Here is a 15,291-nt window from a genome sequence, read left to right on the forward strand (position 1 = left end):
TAACTAACCCATACGCTTTGAAGCTTATTGCTATTAATTTTTCTCACCAATTGCAATTGTTGAATTACATTCAATTATTGAAACGTATTAAAATAACCAATTACGTATTGTATTTCAGAACTGCAAATTGCTCTTTAAACATATAAAACATTGAAGTTTTATGGCAGAGGCAACGCTGTAGCGTTGCCTCTGATGTAATCACTAGTGTGCTTATCTACCAGGATAAATATACACAGGATCGTTTAACCCAAGTGTCCAGAGAAAATGGGAGGAGCTTTTATACGCGCCGATACTGCAGCAGACGAATATTTTTTAATATGATCGTACTGGTTAGATTTCTCTGCAGTGGTAGAGGATATAAGAAGAAATTTCATGAAATTAAGAAGTTGATGAAAAGAAAAAAGAAGGAAGGATGAAAAGGAGAAAGAAAGAAGGAGAAAGAAGTAGTTTTTTTGTCCACTAGCGCCAGTTCCCGCTCTTATAACTAACCCATACTCTTGAAGCGTACGTCATACGTCAGGGGTCATCAAAAGTTGGAACGTTACTCTTAACTTTCATTTTCTTACTTTGCCTCTGATATAATCATTAGTGTGCTTATCTACCAGGATAAATATACATTATGTACATTATATATACATTAAATAAATATACATTATATACATAAATATACATTACATAAATTATCTACCAGGATAAATATGCATAAATATACAAAAAAAAATCAATAGTGTGCTTATCTACCAGGATAAATTGAAAATCTTTCAGGTTGAACCGTTCGTAAAAAGTATTATGAAATTGCCTGATTTTTAACTCTATTTTTTTCATTCCTACTATACTTTTTGGTAGAAAAGGAGGATCATAGGCCTTTAGACAGGGAAAACTATGACAATTTCTTTCGATTTTCCAATTACTCAGGTAAAATTAATTCGCTGTCCAAACGGCTTTTAATAGAGCATAATAAGTGCGTTTATTCAATAAGTAACTGGAATTAATTGCAATGATACTATTACTACTACTAACAACCAGGAATGGATCTCGACCTGTCAGCGCCCGGGGCAAGAATGACATTCGGCGCTCCCCAGTCAACAAACCCATTATAGATATCAGATCACGTTTATTTTACTTCTTTAAACAATATATTTGTTTTACTATCATTAATATGTCTGTTATGTAAATCCTAGTATGCACAATATGGTTCAAGAAAAACTCTAAGGTTCCAGGTAACAAAATTTTGTTGGTGACACAGTAAGCATACAATTTAGATTATACGCAAATTTAGACATTTACCCTTAGTAAATATTGTAATATCATTCCTCAAAAATAGATCACAAGTTATAAATACAAAAATATTTTCTCTGACCCCCTCCCTATTTAGTGTGGAATTTCTCACATGTTAAACTTTTTGGTATCACATTTGTTCTTATTAGTTTCGTTCAGGGTTCCATACTTTAGGTGAATCCTTCGGATATCCAGGAATTCTAGGATATCCAAATTCAGGATATCCTGTCAGGATAGTGAACTTTCCCTGGAGGCTTGCTGACTTTGAGATCGGCTTCAGCTGCAAGTTGCTTATACATCCTTTTGAGGTTCGAATGAAACATTTCTAGAAAATTTTATCGTATTTCTTCTTGCCTCCGGAGTTTAAAGGGCCTTCTGATGGCTTTTCCTGCTGTCCAATTTCAGGTTTTGGAATCGATACCTCTAGTACAGCACCAGATGTTTGAGGGACTGGACGATATTGTCTCAGGGACTTAATGACAACAGTAGGCACTTTGCCTCTGAGATTGTCTTCAGCTGCGAGTTGCTTGCACACCTTTTTTTTTACATTTAAACACTGTTTAAAAATTCTGTATCGTATTTCTTCTCGCCTCCCGGGTTTAAAGGGCCTTCTTTGTAGGATATGCTGTATATGATAGGATGGCATGTACCAAAATAAGTTTAAAAATCATCAGCTATATATACAGCAGTATATACAATTTTATGGACAGATATGTGCACTTCCTATACGTATTAAATAAAAGTTCTTTCAACTGAAAGTAAGGAGCAACATTAAAATTCAACACAAACAGAAATTATTACGTATTTGAGGGAGATCGCCCTCTCCTCAATACCTCGCTTTTTGCGCTAAAGTATTTTTTTAGAACTTTTAAAAGAGTTTGTTATTCTAATTAAACGGCCTTTGTGATTTACCGGTCTTTCTTAAATAACTGGAACAAGAAATCAAACTTTTGCGTAAAGAGCGAATTATTAAGGGGAGGGCAACCCCCCTCATATAAGTAATAGTTTCTGTTCGTTTCAAGTTTTACTGTTGCTCCTTACTTTCAATTGAAAAAACTGTTGTTAGGCAAATTTGTATTTAATAAATTTAGACAAATTTAATTTTTGACCGTTTTCTAAATAACGCTTGGAAATCTGACTCCCACTCCGTGGAAAATTCCCTTCCTTCACGAAAAATTCCTCGATAGAAAGATACTCCGACGTAACTCCCACCCCTCCACCAGAAAATCTCCCCTAAAAAACGTGTGCATACTTCCCAATAATCAATACTATATGCAAACAATAGGCAAATTCATATCTTGCAGCCCCGGGGACTGTGGGGGTTCATATCATCCTCAAAGACGTATCTATTAGATTTTTGACTATACTGAAAAAAATGGTCATCTCAAAATTTTGATCGGGCGACAGTGGGGAAAAGATGAGCGTGGGAGGGGGGCTAGCTGCCCTCCAATATTTTTGGTCACTTAAAAAGGACAATAGAACCTTTTATTTCCAATCAAATGAGCCCTCACTCGATCTTCTACGATCACTTGTTTGATTTCACCCCTGTAAAAAAAAAACGAAAAAAAAACACGCATCCGTGATCTTTCTTTCAGCAAAAAATGCAAAATTTTACATTTTTGTACATAGGAGCTTGAAACCTCTACAGTGGTGTTCTCTGGTATGATGAATCTGATGTTGTAATTTTTCTGAAGATCAATTGACGTTTTTTTTTTGGGGGGGGGGGGCTCCCCCTTTTTTCAAAAATTGGGCAAATTTCTTCAGGCTCGCAACTTTTGACGGGTAACATTTGATGAATTTTACGTATGTTTAAATGATCATCAAAATTTAATTCTTTTAGTGTATTTATTGTTATAAAAACTCTGTTTCTTAGAGTTTCGGTTACTATTGAGCCACATCGCTCCTTACTTGCAGTTATTTACCACACTGTTTGAAACATAACTATATTTTGTGACTGGTTCGTATTGAGAAGGTGAGAAATTCTGAAGTAATATTGTAGTTGCATTCCCTTTCCGTGATGAACTCAAGTGGAGAATTTCCACTTTTTTTCGATATTTCATTAGTAAATGTTTGGAAAAAATCAACGCCATTCCACTGATCTATACTGGGATTTCAGAGACCCAGCTATACCGGCTAGATAAAAAAATAAACACATAATTTATTTGTCTTCTTTTATGAACAATTTTTTGAAATCTATTTTTGTTAAATGATTACTCTGACCTTTAAAAAAATATTTCAATCATATACTTAGTTTTAAGCGCATACTTGTACGAACCTTTATTGAAATTCAGATATTTCTAAGGAGTTCAGCCTTTACTTTAATGTTTTAGGATGAATAGGTGATAGGCGGTGATGTCATATAACGCAGAGCTTTAATTAGATGAAAATAGGCAGTAAAGTGGCCACCATTTGCTCACCGAAATCCGAAATGTAAATTAATAATATCTTTGCACTTCTCATGCATTTACATTCTATTATACAAATCCCCCCCCCCCCCAAAAAAAAAGAACAAAGTTGTAAAAACCACCCTGCTTCACATGAAAAGCAAACTCAAATTTTATTACAGCCAAAAAAACTAATGATATCAATTTCTTCGCCTCTGCGCAATAGCAAGGCTTAAAAATAAATCTTTTGACAGTAAAAAGAAGTTTAAATATTGTGTTTTTCAGCCCTGTTGTGACAGCATAATCCTGAAATACTATTTTGACAGTCTGAAGAAGTTACGATTTTAAGTTTTCCCTTCTTTTTAATACGAAATAAAGATTTTCACCTCCCAGTCGGCTTTTGTGGTAATACAGACAGATTCTCGTGATAAATCTAAATTTAGTGAAATATTTTTAGGTGGTATGCGTCATATGTAAAATATAACAGAGACCACACGAAGTAACTGAAACTTTATTCCAAGTTTATTTAGAAAAAGATACAGTCTTAACAATTAAAAACTTAGGTACTGGTGTATTATGCGGGCCCACTGCTGTAAACTGTGTCAATTAAACCAGTCACAAAACCCGTCAAACGGGCTTTTTGTAAGACACCGCTATAGATAAGTGATTGAAAAGCTTTGTTTCTTAATGAGTTGCAATATTTTAACGATTCTTTTTTTTGGGGGGGGAAGGTACCTAGGTTAGGTTACGTATTTAATATAGGCTGCTATGCTTTTTCCCCCCCCCCGTAATGTGAAAATATATAGCCCAAAGTTGTTTCTAAACTATTATTTATTCATCCAATTTTATTTCATTATCATTAAACAAACTTTACTTCTTCGCGGTGCCCCCATAATGCACCAGTACCAAAACTTATTTATAATTCAAATATTAAAAACCAGCTTCCAAAAATAACTTTACAGTGTTATTGTTCCTGTTAGTGTCCCAACACAAAATCCGTCAATAGATTAGCGGCGGGCGCGCTCCCCCCACCTGGATCCGCCTCTGCTACACACATTCTCCCATAAATCAACCTATGCGAATACGCCAGAATCTGATTGAAAGGCTGTCGGCTAGAATATAAAGCATTTGATCTTGAATGATTTTAACAACACCATATTAATGCTTAGCTTAGATATTTAGCTGTCCAACTATATGTAATCCTTTTTAATCCCTGGTTTGGTACATGCTAGCTATCCTTACATAGTGCTTATTTTTACATAGGCAATTACTTGAATACCCTTATTTTATTTATATTTTATTTTATTTACAATAAAATAAGCATCGATGGTTCAGTGGTAGAATGCTCGCCTGCCACGCGGGCGGCCCGGGTTCGATTCCCGGTCGATGCATTTTTGTCTTCAAAGATTTTCTTGTATTTCTTTTTCTCACGACAAAGAAAGTGACGGTTCTTCATAAGATTAACTAAAAAAAAAACCAAGTTATTTTTTACTGAAAGTAAGGAGCGACATTAAAACTTAAAACGAACAGAAATTATTCCATATATGAAAGGGGCTGTCCCCTCCTCAACGCCTCGCTCTTTACGCAAAGTTGTGAGACAGAGTCAAACTTTAGCGTAAAGAGCAAGGTGTTGAGGAAGGAGCCAACCTTTTCATATACGGAATAATTTATGTTCATTTTAAGTTTTAATGTCACTCCTTACTTTCAGTTAAAAAAGCTTGTTTTTTTATTTAGTTGCTGAATATTTTTGAACTAGTGTATCATTGGTTTTGGCTCACGGTACATTAATAATTAAAACGAAATTAGCATATTAATTTTTCTTTTTTATGGGTTAAATGTCTTTCTCGAAATTTTGTTCTGACGTAACTTACGAATTAACTTACGTAACGAATTTCTATATTTGTTTTTTCTTATTACGTCTATTAGGGAGTTCGCCCCCTAGTCAATACCTCGCTCTTTACGCTAAAGTTCGAATTTTGTTCGAATCACAAACATCTGAATCACAACGGCCATTTAAATATATTAGATATATCGCTTGAATGTACTAAAAAACTTTGACGCAAAGAGCATGACATTGAGTAGGGGGCAAGTTACCCCATACACTGAACGATTTTCGTTCATTATCAGCTTAGCTATAGTCCTTTATTTTCAGTTAAAAATTAACTTGTTTTTTTATTTAATTTCTGATCGTTTTTTACATATTGCTGGGAAATCTGGCGCCCCCTTCATAAAACTGTCCCTTCCTCCAAGAAAATTTTTTTCATAGATAGATCCTCCCCCGTTACTCCAATGCCAAACCCGACCCCCCACTAGACCAAAATTCTACCTGCAAACACCTATATACTCACCAAAAACAAAAACTATATTTAGACAACAGGAACAGTTTATAACTTGCAGCCTTTCCCCTGGGAACAGTGGGGGATTAAGTCATCCTCAAAGACATATTAATTAGATTTTCGACTATGCTGAACAAAATGGCTATCTCAAAATTTTTGATTGGGTGACTTCAAGAAAAAAATGTGCGGTGGGAGGGGGCCAAGTTGCCCTCTTATTTTTTTGGTCACTTAAAAAGGGCACTAGAACTTTTAATTTCTTTTTGAATGAGCCATTTCATGTTATTTTAGGACTGGTGGATTGATGGAATCACCCCTGAAAAAAACACAAAAAAAAGACACAGAAACACGCATCAGTGATTTTTCTTCTGGCAAAAAATACAAAATTCCACATTTTGGCAGATACAAGCTTGAAACTTCTATAGTGGGGTTCTCTGATACGCTGAATCTGATGCTGTAATTTTCATTAGAGTTCTATGACTTTTATGGGTTGTTTCCCCTTTTTTTTGAGAATTAGCGAAAATTTTCTCAGGCGCTTAACTTCTGTTGGGTTAACTAAACTTAATGAAACTTCTATATTTAAAATCAACATAAAAATCTGATTCTTCTGATGTATCTATTGGTATCAACATTCCGGGTTTTAGAGTTTTTGTTACTATTGAGCCGGGTCGCTCCTTACTTACAGTTCGTTACCACGAACTGTTTGAAAAAATAATAATACGATGAAGATTGCTCTTTACTTATGGTTGAATAAAAGAAAAAAAACAACAGTTTTTTCAACAGAAAGCAAGGAGCAATATTAAAACTTAAAATGAATTGAAAATATTCCGTAAACGAGGGGAGGTGCCCCTTCATCAACTCCTCCCTCTTTTCACTAAAGTTTCCCTTTTGTCCTAAAATTTAGTTTTGACTTCAAAAACTTTAGTTTGTGCTGTAAAAAACTTCTTATTCCGATTCAACGGTCCTTGTCTATCAGCAGTTGTTCATAAAGGATTGGGACACAAAGTCAAACATTCGCGTAAAGAGGGAGGAGTTGAGAATTTTTCTCAACTCAAAGTAAGGAGCAGTATTAAAACTTAAAATAAACAGACAATGTCCATAAATGAGGGGGCTGCTCCTTCTCAAATCCTCCCTCTTTGCTCTAAAGTTTAACTTTATGTCCCGATCCTTTGTGAACGACCGCTGATAGACCAGGACCGCCGAATTGGGATAAGAATTTTTTTTTTAAAGCACTAAAAAACTTACAAGCGAGATGTTGAGGATGGGGCTGCCACCCTCATATACTAAATAGTTTCTGTTCGTTCTAAGTTCCACTGTTGTTTTTTTACTTAATGTCTGGTTGTTTTTCAAATAAAGCAGGAAAATCCCCCCACCCCCTATCACTGGAAATTTTTCTGGAAAATTACCCCTAACAAATTTCTTTGGACATTATCTTTTTAGAAAATTATCCCGATTCATAAGACTGTGAAGTTAAAGAAACAGTATGACATAAAAATAATTCCGTCCATGATTTTCAGAAACCACCCCCTCCCCCGTGGAAAATTATTTTGAATTAAAATAAACTTGGTGGAGGTGATGAAAAACTTGAGTCATGGCTAATTGGACTAAAGCCCAGACAGATAGGCTCAGTGAGAGGCAAAGCTGACATAACCCAATACCCCCTTTGAAAACTATCCCCATTCGTAAGGCTGTGAAGCCAAAGAGACAGTAAGATATAAAAATAATTCTGCTAATGATTTTCAGAACCCCTTCCCTTGGAAAACTCATTACTGGAAAATTTCCCCCGGTCAATTTTCCCTGGAAATTTCTCCCCTTGTGTAATATTGAGAAGCTTTATTTGGTTAAATCAAGCTTTAAGATAATAAATGTCTATTTTTACCGTTTATTGACCAGACTATGCGACTTTTCAGTAACGAATGTGCCACCATGTGGCATTATTTTTTCTGCCACTCGGAAGCTGAATTGTTGCTGGATTTGCTGGTCCGTCATTGCATGTTAAGGTCTTTTTCTGTAGTTAACCATTGTGACGCCCCAGTCAAGACCAAGTTATTTATGCTCCTCTATCAATCATAAAACTCAGCTACCCGGTGCTCTTGCCTTAGAGCTTTCACTTTTTGCGACTCCTGTAGCTACATAGATTCAGTTCTTAGTCATATTTGAAGGCAGTGGCGCCAGATAATGGAAATATCTACAGCTGCATTTTTTTCAAAATCTAGGGGATGTAATTCTGGTGTAAAAAAAACAAATGAAAATACAAAAAAACTTTTCCGAAATTTCCAGGGGGCAAACGCCCTCCCCCCTAGTCTAGTAAAAATGTGGTTTGACCTCAAACAATTTGCTATATAAATGAATTTTTTCACTACCCGACTAAAAAATATGTGCTGATTCCAAATCCGAAAAGTTTGCCGCTCTAGGTCTTTCACAAATTTGAGTTTTTTCAGGTTGACGGTGAATTTTTTCTAATGTAAAGAATACCGTCCTGAAAAGACAATTCCGAATTTAGGAAGGGGTTTAGGGGTTTGATTTAACATCCTATATCAGAAACTACTGAGACTTTTTGCACCAGATCCTTCGCGCTATTTGAATCAATTGCGGAAGATGTCAAGACTGTTTCGCGTCCCCATCCAAAGTTGACTACGAACGCTACAGACTGATTTTTTCCTTCCATCGGTTTACCCTGGAAAGGCTTCGGTGATCTTTATGCCGATGATTGATCTTAGCCCGAATGATCCTATCTGTATTTATACTACTCTTCATTTCGTGAATGCCCAGCATGAGAAATACGGCACTGTACCGGTTCTGATACTCGATCAACCAATTTAATGGAAAACATTGAATATCATAGAGGCAGAATCAACAGGAAGTCCTTTAAAATGCATAGTTTTACTCTTGGGACAGTTTCACGCAAGAATGAGCTCCTTCGGTTGGCGGACAAACCAGCGCTTGACAATGCGATCTGGCGCGAAGTAGAAGGTCTGCAACCAAAGACAGATTGCTTACTTAAAAGCTTGGATGAACCTCAGTATGTATTAGATAGCGGGGCCGTTCTAGATTGTTTGCCTTGGGAGAAAGGCAGCACGTACGCGGATATCTGCACCAAATACGTCGACTATGTTAAGCGAAGGTATGGATGCGCTATCATAGTGTTTGACGGGTATTTATCCGGACCCTCAATCAAAGACGTGACCCATGAGAGGAGGAGCAGGTCTAATGGCTATCCTAAGATCAGCGTTCAGCCGCAGATGCCTTGTTTAGTAAAAAAAGATGATTTTTTTCATCAGTATACTGTCTGGCTACCTTAATGATGCGGGATGTAAAGTGTACCAGTCGCCAGCCGATGCTGACCTGCTGATTGTGAATGCTCTTGCAAAAAGTAGGGCTTAAAATGTGCTTGGGCTTGTGTCAATTGCAGAGGAACAAGCTGTTCTAACTGCAAAACTGTTGATGCCGGAAACCTTGAAGATGATGGTAGCGAAGAAGACCAAATTTTTGAATAGCTTTGCCACTATCCAATGAATCTCTGTGTTACTGTAATTCTTATCTGTCTTAATCTGAGTATACTGATATCCTATTTGGAACTAGTGTTTCGTCTCAGCTAAGGGAAGCTGTTTGGCAGAACATTTTTGTTGTGGTTGCAAAATATCCGTTTCAACTTCTCTCTCCTCTTCATTAGTCACTTTCACAAAACTAAGGTTCCAGACATACTGGACTTAACCTGGACCCAGTCTTGGTTGTTACCAGGGCGCGAGGCTGAAAATGTTTTGCCATAGGCCAAGTTTAATATACATGATTATGTCAATGTCAATATACAAGGTTAAGTCACAATCCCTTGGAATATATAGAAAAATTAAAGAAGCCTGGGGAGAAGAAATATATCTAAAATTTGGGCTCCAAAATGATACTTTAAAATGAGGTTTTATCACTAAGGGGAACTTTTATGCCGCTTGGAGGGGGAAGAAAGTATTTAGGGAGGGTTAAGATGCTGAGAGGTCCCTTCACTTGTCTGATTTGCGAGGATTCTGAAGATTCAGAACATTTTATGTGTTATTATGAAGAACTGAAGGTACTTAGAAGGGAATTTGGGAGGGATGTCATGGATAGAAGTTGTTTAGAAAATAAAATAGGAAGTAATTGCAAAGTGGATATTAGAAATTTGGGAAATTTTCTGAGTGTGGGATGAGACATAGGGAGGGTTTTTTATCATAGTGTTATTTTCAAAACTGTTTGAACTTATTATGTTTTATGTGTTTTGTTGTAATTGCAATATCCATGGCCCATGGGGCTTTTGTGAGAAATATATATATATATATATATATATATATATATATATATATATATATATATATATATATATATATATATATATATATATATATACTATATCTATATACCTGCAGGCTTAACCTCTCCCCTAACCTCACTCTCTCTCTCTCCAAGCTTTAAGCCCCAAAAAATTCTTTTGACTTTGAACATTTAGTTTCATGTTCATCAGCAAAAAAAGGAACGTAGAAATGACATATCTAATCACATTTGCTGGTATTTACTCAATCCATATTTTTGCCTCAACCTAAAAAAATATCAAAATCTTCAAAGAGCTAGAGCGGCAAACTTTTTGGATTCGGAATCAGCACATATTTTTTGGTCGGGTAGTGAAGGAATCATTTGTATAGCAATTTGTTTGAGGTTGACCCCTTTTTTTGCAATTTTCCTAGACTACCCAAAGTAACGCCTGTGTTTGAAAATTTTATGAGGATTGATTTCACTGTTCACTGCCATAGCCCAGGATCCAAACGCACTCATTATTGTAAGCAATATTCATACTAAACGCAATCAGGATTGCCACCCGGTGAGAAAAAAACAATAGATTTTAGTGAGTTTTGGTTGATTTAGTGATTTTTTTTCAATAATCTAGTGATTTATATGCTGATTTAGTGATGTTTTTTTTTGTTTAGGAGATATAAAAAATCTGGAAATATCACTGGAAATAGTGATAAATCACTAGGGGTGGCTACCCTGGACGGAATAGTAGCAGTTCCAAAATTTACCTTGGCACTTTAATCCGTAAAATGAGTTTCCTCTTATCAGAGACAATGCTGTAGCGTTGCCTATTGTAAAGGCCATACGGCTCCAATGTTTTATTATTTATTATTATTATTATTTTGTTTATTTCCAGAGGCACTTCATATAGAAGGGATCGTCGTATAAACTTCAAAGGAGGCTCATTCGATTGGAAATTAAAAGCTATAGTGTCCTTTATAATAGTCAAAAATGATTAGAGGACAACGAGCCCCCCCCCCCTCCCAAGCCCATCATTCCCCCAAACACAGCCAATCAAAATTTTGAGATAGCCATTTTGTTCAGCGCAGTTGATTTCCACATAGAAAATATGTTTTTGAGGAGGACACTCCCCCACAACCCTCAGGGCAAGGGTATTAAGTTATGCCCTGGGGGCATATAAGGTTTTTATAGAAGGCGTTGTCGTAGAAACTTCAAAAAAGGCTCATTCGATTGTAAATTCAAAGGGCTAATGCCCCTTTTAATATTCGAAAGTGATTGGAGGGCTACACCCCCCCCCCCCCCACGTTCATCATTCCCCCAAACGCATCCAATCAAAATTTTGAGATAGCCATTTTGTTCAGCGTAGTTGATTTCCAGATAGAAAGTATGTTTTTAAGGAGGACACTCCCCCACAACCCTCAGGGCAAGGGTTTTAAGTTATGCCCTGGGGGCATATAAGGTTTTTATAGAAGGCGTTGTCGTAGAAACTTCAAAAAAGGCTCATTCGATTGTAAATTCAAAGGGCTAATGCCCCTTTTAATATTCGAAAGTGATTGGAGGGCTACACCCCCCCCCCCCCCCCACCACGTTCATCATTCCCCCAAACACATCCAATCAAAATTTTGAGATAGCCATTTTGTTCAGCGTAATTGATTTCGAGATAGAAAATATGTTTTTAAGGAGGACACTCCCCCACAACCCTCAGGGTAAGGTCTTTAAGTTATGCCCTGGGGGCATATAAGGTTTTTATAGAAGGCGTTTTCGTAGAAACTTCAAAAAAGGCTCATTCGATTGGAAATTCAAAGGGCTAGTGCCCTATAATGTCATTACTTAAAATTCTATTCAGATGGCATTAGTAGTAGTTTTGGAACTTGACCTTGAGAAAAAGGACCTGATATGAGAAAATTAAGGTAAAACGTATGATATTAATATTTTCAATAATCACAAACTTGCTACACAGTCGCAGTAATAGACCCTCTAGAGGGAGACGGAGTGGAAGTAGGTACTTCAAAATACCTTCCCGGGACATACTTTGGTACTCATGTTCTATCGCTACAGCGAAAACCCATTTTTTCATGTTGATATCGTTGTTTTAGTACCAAGTTTGATAATTCGATGAATATTTGATTTTTTTTTTAAGTTTGATATTGAAATAAGGAATTTTTAAAAATTTGAAACTTTTTGCAATCAAAAACGAACCAAAATTAATTAAACAAAAATTTTCCGAAAAACAAGTTTTTCAAAGAAAAGTAAAGGTCATTTTGAACTTAAGCTCGACAGATACAAATACCTTTTAAAATTCAAACTCAAAACGACCAGAAATTACTATTAACGAATAAATGAAACCCAAAACGAACAGAAATTAAATAAACAATCATAGTAAAAATATACAACAAATAATAATATATATCAAGTAATAAATCTTAAAGCGAGTAATGCTTAAACTGAATATACGAATCAAGATTAAAACGAAAAAAAATATTTTCCTATTGAAGTACAAATGAAACTTAAAACGAACAGAAATTAAATAAACAATCAATACAAACAAACATACAATAGATATTAATGTAAAGTAATAAATAAATCTTAAAACGAGTGAAACTTAAATTGAATATGCAAATCAAGCTTGAAACGAACAAAAATCACTACAAACAAGAGTTTGGGTATGACCTCCTTCTCTGACTGTAAAAGTCTTAAACCTACTGCGTCATTGGCGCTTTACTGAAAACTATACGGGTCTTTAACAGTCTTGGAAAGTATAAACAACATCAAACTGAATATTTTATTATATTAATTGTTGAAAGATCCTTCAGTTCAAGAATTTATCTCACTTTAATTGTATTTTTATTTTCAATGCTGTAAGAACTGGAAAAGAAAATATTTTTAATATAATTCGTTTTCAGTTAAGCGCCAACGACGCAGTAGGCTTTTGGTTTTTATTTACAGTTAGGAAAGGAGGCAGTACCCAAACACTTGTTTTTAGGGAAACTATATTCGTCTTTAACAACTTTAAAAAGAGCTTATAAATTAAAATGAATGTTTCATGTATAATGAAATCAATTGCTGAAAGCTCATCAGGTCAAAATGTTGCTACAATTTTAATGTTTGTTTTCAGTTTTAAGTACAAAAGACAATATTTGCGATAAAATTGGTTTCCAGTAAAGAGCTAATGATGCAGAAGGCTTAAGATTTCTACAGTTAGAGAAGGAGGTCATACCCAAACTCTTGTGTGTTGTGATATTTGTTTGTTTCAAACTTGATTTGCATATTCAATTTAAGTGTCACTCGTTTTAAGATTTATTATTAATTTACATTAATATCTATTGTATGTTTGTTTGCATTGATTGTTTATTTAATTTCTGTTCGTTTTAAGTTTCATTTGTACTTCAATAGGAAAATATTTTTTTAGTCTTAAGCATTGTTTTCATATTCAATCTAAGCATTACTCGCTTTAAGATCTATTTATTCATTTATATTATTACCTGTTGTATGTTTTTGCTATGATTGTTTATTTAATTTCTTTTCGTTGTGGGTTTCATTTATTCTTTAATAGTAATTTCTGGTCGTTTTAAGTTTGAATTTTAAAAGGTATTTGTATCTGTTGAGCTTAAGTTTAAAATGGCCTTTACTTTTCGTTGAAAGACTTATTTTTCGGAAAGTTTTTTTTAATTAATGGTGGAAAAAGACTTAGTTAGTTACTTACTTAAGACAAGATACAGGCTATTCAGCCCAACTCGGCATCAAGAAGCTGCTGGACTAAATGCTTCCATTGGGTTCTTCTTCTACGAGTGGTCGAAGAAACTCTAGCCACGCCTTCTCCCACTTGCGACCATGCTTTCAGCGGTTCGACATCCTTTCTGACGACGTTGTGCTAATTGGTCTTGCCATTTGGCCACCTTGTTTTTCCTTCCATGAGGAAGCAGGGGCTACTATTGGTACCTGACGTGTCAGGGTCTCTTCTGGGCGCCTCGTCATGTGACCTAGCCACTTGAGATGTCTTTCCTTGATCATGGTGGAAACGTCATGCTTTTCTCCGCATACTTTCATTAGCTGTTAGTTGCTGATTCTTTTCGCCAGCCGTATGTTGCTAATAGCCCGTAGACATTTTAAACGTTCCATGTCGCTATCTTCAGGCTTTCTTTGAGCAATTTCACTGACGCACGACCGGCTTGCTAATTTTTCACCAAGGTCGCCGGTTTCCTTAGCAGGTCGCCTACCGGGGACGCCGTAGCATGGTTTAATCTCTTTTGGTCTAACTTTTTCATGATGTTTCGTGGGAATTTGATTAACTGATGGTTCCCCAAGCCTTCGGCCACCCTAGTGCATCAGCACCCTTTGAACTGGATGCAGGCAGTTCGCAGGGCGGTGCACCCTTCCGCCACTTTGAGGTGCACTTAGGGATATCCCTGTTGGAGGAAAGAGACGGGGACAGGACGCTTGTGCAGAGCCTATATCTGCTTGAAGATAAACAACAAAGATCAATTGCTAACTAACATGTTACTTTATTAGCTATAAGGATAATTAGGTGTTGTATAGACGAGTCAGTGTAAAGATCAAAATGAATGAAAAAACAGTTATTAAAATCATAAGTATATACATATATATTTTTAAAAGTGCCAAGACCACTCCAACTGAAATCCAGTTCTTTAATATGGTGAAGTGGATACTTCCATATACGTCCTTAAAAATGAGTAAAAGCCAGAAACTCAATATTTAATGAAGATAACCTCCATATGTATTTAGGTAGTTTCACACTGAGCAGGCACGAAGTCTGAAATTAACGGACGTATGGAAAAATCAGCAGAAAATGAGCGAAAAAATATATATATCATCATAGAGACCTAGAAGTGCAAATTTTCTGATTGCTGTAGCAAAAGGCATAGCTTAATTCATTCTTATGTTTCCTATTGTTCAGTCATATGGATGTCTACTTTCCCTTTTTTTCTCAAACCGCTTTCAAATACTTACGATAAAGCTATAAATATTATCCAGGATGTAAATCGTTCGGCAACTAAACC

General features: G+C 35.8%; 1 protein-coding gene and 1 non-coding gene across 2 annotated transcripts in view; both read left to right on the forward strand.

Annotated features, from left to right (window-relative positions):
- The window catches only part of LOC148949671 (histidine protein methyltransferase 1 homolog), an 80,872-nt gene that overhangs the window by 64,023 nt on the left and 1,558 nt on the right, over positions 1 to 15,291 (forward strand). The window lies entirely within an intron of this gene.
- Positions 4,983 to 5,053, forward strand: TRNAG-GCC (transfer RNA glycine (anticodon GCC)). Its single transcript has one exon. It is a non-coding gene; the product is annotated as a tRNA-Gly (tRNA).

The sequence above is a fragment of the Artemia sp. Qi Xiang Cuo genome, chromosome 8 (genome assembly GCF_049724085.1).
Source record: "Artemia sp. Qi Xiang Cuo chromosome 8, ASM4972408v1, whole genome shotgun sequence".
NCBI lineage: Eukaryota > Metazoa > Arthropoda > Branchiopoda > Anostraca > Artemiidae > Artemia > Artemia sp. Qi Xiang Cuo.